Genomic DNA, 5,345 nt, shown 5'->3' with positions numbered 1-5,345 from the left:
CTAGAGTAGTTAGTATTCTCCGGAAATTGTATTCTACTGAATTGTATTTGCCTCTCTTTGTCAAGAAAAATCTTGCTTATTCTATGTTAATATCTATCATTTCTTATGGCATAGAAGTTATATCGGGTACAACGCATGAACATTTTGGAAAAGTAGAAAAGCTGTTCAATATGATTGTAAGATATGTTTATAACATGCGCCGATATGACCATATTTCGGAGCAGGCAATGATTTTCCTAGGAGTCCCGTTTAATACTTTTGTTCAGCAACGAGTTGTTTCATTTCTTTATAAATCGGTAATTTTTGAACTTCCCGGTCTCCTGCGAGATCGGCTTGCTTTCTCTAGATCTACTAGAAACACACAACTTACATTTCCACGTTTTTCAACATCATTATGCGAAAGATCTTTTATTGTTCGCTCTCTTCGTTTATGGAATCATCTTCCTGCAGAGCTACGAAAGTTTTCGTTTTCCAGAAGTATATTTCGACAAAGGTTTCAAAGCTTTGCAGTTAATAATACGTTGGGCTGATGTAATATTATTGTCACGAATATAACTTGTCATTTGTTTTGTAGAGTCTACTGTATTGGAATTCTGGTGCATTGATTCTTTTTGTTATTACCAACAATAGGTATATATTAACTCTTTTTTTTATTTTGGCTGGGGAGCCTTATTCATGCCTTGTAGTTTTTTAGCGCTCACACATATGTACATTTAATTATACTTATAGTTATAAGATTTGAATTGTAATATTTTAAGATACATTTCCTGATTCGAAGACCACATTTGTAGTTATTGCATGTTGTGATATTAATAGGCCAAATGGCTTCTTCGCAACAACAAAAAATAAAAATAAATAAATAAATTTGAATTGTCCCAATTTGAACTTCTATATCTCAAAAATGGTAAAAACTACGAAAATACCATTAACGTCGATCTTGTAGAGAATTTTCATAGCTACAACATTTTCTTTAGTCCCATTTTGATTCGACTTGCGGTTTCTAAGGAAAATCGTGAAAATCTAAACAACCCCTAAAAATGTCAACTTTAATCGCGATTTATTTAAAAAGCGCTCCGGCGATTTTTTTTTTGTTTTTTGATTTTTCTCATCTATGAACATTGTAGTTTCAGAATCCGCAAAAACTTCCAAGGTGTAAGCACCTTCCAGTTAAAATTGTTTCAATTGTGCTTATAGTTGTCAGTCAATCCTCCTGGAGCTCAGACGATGTTTTCTGCCGCTTTACTTAAATACAGACGCTGGTACCTGTTAGTCGGCGAAACGTATTTGATTTCCGTCTTACCACCTATATCTGGGAAGCATTCCCACGAAGGGGGAGTAATATTACCATATGCAAAGTACCGGAAGGAGTGGACCAACATGGCCTATCTTAGAACTTAAACTAAGTTTGGACAAAATAATATGACCCAGCAAAAAAGTCATTACCAAATAATGACTTTATTCAGTAAATTTTGGCAGTAGGTGAAATAATATAAAAAACACTCCACATATTCTTTTGTTTTTTCTTTCTTTTATTTCGCTCTCTCCCGGTTTTAAACACACGAACTTCTGATTTGTAGCCAAACACAGTACACACTAGTCTACTCGTACGAACACTAAGGGTTGTTTAAAAGCATTCACGTACATCAACATTTCTTCGTAATTTTGTGAACAAAAAACTCCCATGCCACCGGTGAGCTTTGAACACACGACCCTAGAATTTTTAGTCAGACACACTAGCTCTGTGCCACCGCACTCACTACTTAGTAAGTAGTCTGTCTTATATGTACTGCCTGATAATGCGGAGGGTAATGAGTACTAATTACCAGGTAATGCAGGAAGTAATGACATGTGCCTACCAAATTTTTGCTGGGGAAGCGCAAAATTTGATTCGAATAGGTTGATTAGTTCGAGAGTTGTTGTGCGCACCATCCAGACAGACGGACGGACGGCTGAATCAACTCCAAATTGTCTGAAACGCTGAAAGGCTGAGGCTATAAAAAACAGAAGTTTGCTAATAACTTATGTTGAATTGTCCTACTCGTAGAGAAACTTGTCATCATTCTCAGGGCGGAGTTCTGACAGCTTTGAATAATATTCCATGGCGATGCAGATACATTAGCGGTCCATATTTGCTCCTCATATTTTATGAACTTGAGGGCCTTGTTCCTACATCTCAGCTTGTCGCAAATAGCTGTGGCATACACACAATACGTGATCAATTGTCGTTGTAGATGTAGCTAGTGGCCGGAGTTCTGTTACCATATGTCCATGTGGTCAACAGAGTTGTCATAGAGTTAGTGGCGAATATTTGCATAACCTCGCGCGGAAAAAGTATGTGCGATCGGGTAAATAGAAGTTTATCCTCTCACAAATGACATTAACGATATAACAGCTGTTTGGAGGGAGTGGAATAAACAGTTCTATAGATATCACCCCACATTTAGAGAACACCCTTTTCCACTCTGAGGGGCTTCGTCTTTTTCTTCCTGAATTTCCTGAATTTCAACTGGCATCCAATTATACCCGGGAAAAAAAACGGATCCGTTAGTCATTATGTAACCTATTACAAAGTAATTTAAACAAAAAGAAGTATGAGAGGGTTATAGTCGGATAGGGCCGACCATGTGATACCCTACTCCACTACACCTGGGTAATATTTTTATTTATTTTATATGATTGGGACATATTTTAGCCGTCTGGTCATACATACATAAGATGATATACATGGTAACATACCAGAGATATAGAACATACATACATATATACGCCCATCAAACTCCAAAATTTCGTGACTACCCGATCAAAATTCCAACCTGTAACGTGATTAAAAAAAATGGAAAAATTGGACATGTTAATGAATTTTGCGATATCTCTGTTGTTTGCCCACTTACGCCAACATACTTTACATCAATATCAGTTCCGATTTGGTCCAAAATTTGGCCTTCGTCATATTTTGTCCAAACCTAGTATCAGTTCCCAGATGGACAATACCGGTCCACAACTTCCGGTACTTCCCCCCAACAAAAAAAAATCACTAAAATGGTATGCACGATATCTCTTGAACGGGGGCAACCAATTTGGTACAAACGTTGGATCTCCTAATATTTTGTCAAAATTTAGTTTAACTTCTAAAATGGCCCATATCGACCCTCTCCTTAGGGTACCTCCCCCACAAAAGTTCAACATTTTTGTTTAAGTGCAGTTTAGGTCTGTTGGAACATCCTTTGGAAATGTATACCGATGCTGCTCGTATTGGTCCTGTTTAGAGCGATAATATATTTTCCGTGGACAAGACCATTCTTCCTGGCATACTGGTCCAAAAGTTACACGATGACCCACTGAATTGACAAGTGGGCGCGATTTCTATCGAAAAGATATGACTCCCAAAATAAGATCCACTTCCACAATGCACCAAGTCGTTCCATTCCATTAAGTACCTCCTCCGTGTGGAATGCTGTTTTATAATAAAGAGTTGTGTGTATTGTATAATAGAAGACGTAGAAGCGAAGAAGGGGGCTTTGGTGGCATGTATGCGTCGAACTCGTGTGTTTCTTGTTTTGTTGTTGTTAACCAACAGGCGAAGAAGAAAAGAAGAAATGATATGAATTATATTTTTTTTTCTTTCTTCAGTGTTTTAGTTGCCTTTGTAGAGTAAAGACGGTAACGTGAGTGAATAAATCAGTGTTTTGTGTTTTCTTAAAGAAATTGTGCTTTTTAGTAAATTAAATGCCCAATACATTTTATAATTGAATCGGAAAGTTGAATGCAATTATTTTATTGGACAAGGAAGAAATCGCATTTAATATTGGTAATTACATACATACTTATGTATATTTGAAATATGGCATATCCATATTTATTTATTAAATTACATAATCATTTGATTCTAGATGCCGATTCCCCGCTGATGATTTCAACTATGAGGACAATTTGTTATATTTCACAACTAAGGAGAAGCGTTCAACTACGTTTCTATATCGTCTGCTCCGTCGGAAAAGGTCGTAAGTCCACTTTCTTTGGAAATCGCGTTTTTGTTACAGGATGATAGTACAAGTCAAAACACGTCGTATGATACAAAGAAAATGGTAGTATGTCGCGTTTTTCTATATGTTTTGCCCTTGTCGGAAAAGGTCGTAAGTCCACAGGAATATTTATATTTTAAAAGAATACTACAGCTAATGTAGTTCAGATATAATGTTTAACACCATCCATGGTTGGGGTACAATGCAAAGAACTAGCATACACCTTTCGATGATAATCGGATGATATTTGGCGGAGCAAGTGGACCATACTTTTGAACAAAAATGTGATAATTTCTATATTGCAACGAAAATTTACATTTGAAATCTATTTTCCTCTATAAGCGAACTGATTATGAAAGATGGACTTCTGGCTTTTCATTGATACCAATTAGGATGCTGTATGTGTACAAATGACTAACATATTGAAAAATTTGTAAAAAAAAAATCATAATTTTTACTGTTTTTTCTGTCGTATATCTTACTTAACTTTATTAACTGAACCAAGTAGGCTGGTAATATGTGGTTTCTCCAGGGACATTTATTTACATAACGATATTAGTTTGTATTCTGAATTCAATAAAGCAATACCTTCTATCGGACGGGTAAGTGCAATGTTTTTCTTATTAAATGATTCTTAAATGTTAATTGATTGAAATGTTATTAATTTACGAAGGCATTATGGTTTCTGCTAACAACGGGCAATATGAATTTGGAATGGAACTAGACGACGGTGTCATGGGTCTAGTTCCCTATGGTTTTCACAGTGATTCTGAAAGCTCAGATGATGAACTTCCTAAACGCAGGAAGAAATTTTATGCTGATGATTCTACATGGTTTGCAGACAAAAACAAAAGATGCAGGGAGATGGGACAGAAATACTTCGGAAGACAAAAAAAGGACGCTATTTGGGATTACAGTGTAGCAAAGAAACCACGTACATTAAAGGAACGGTGCTTGTGCAAAAAAAGAATCTTCTTGAAATTTTCGCAGATCTCCGATGAAAATAGAAGAGACATTTTTAAACGATTTTGGAGAATGACATGGGAGGAAAAAAGGATGCATGTAAAAACATTAATCCAATATGTTCCAACATCAAGGCCCAGAAATAGGAAGCAGAACAATAAATCCAGAAGAGGACGAAGTATCCAATACTATCTAAAAGTAAACAATAAAAATATGCGAGTTTGCAAAAAAATGTTTTTAAATACGTTGAACATTGGTGAACGAGCTATCACAGTATAGTCAAACAGCAGTTCTATTGCGCGTACATTGAAAAACAAAAGTGGATCAAAAAATGGATGCCTCATGTATCGTCGGCAATGT

Source organism: Musca autumnalis, unplaced genomic scaffold, assembly GCF_047663935.1.
Source record: "Musca autumnalis isolate F117 unplaced genomic scaffold, ASM4766393v1 scaffold_1, whole genome shotgun sequence".
Lineage (NCBI taxonomy): Eukaryota > Metazoa > Arthropoda > Insecta > Diptera > Muscidae > Musca > Musca autumnalis.
The sequence above is the reverse complement of the archived record's forward strand: the minus strand, read 5'-3'. Positions refer to the sequence as shown.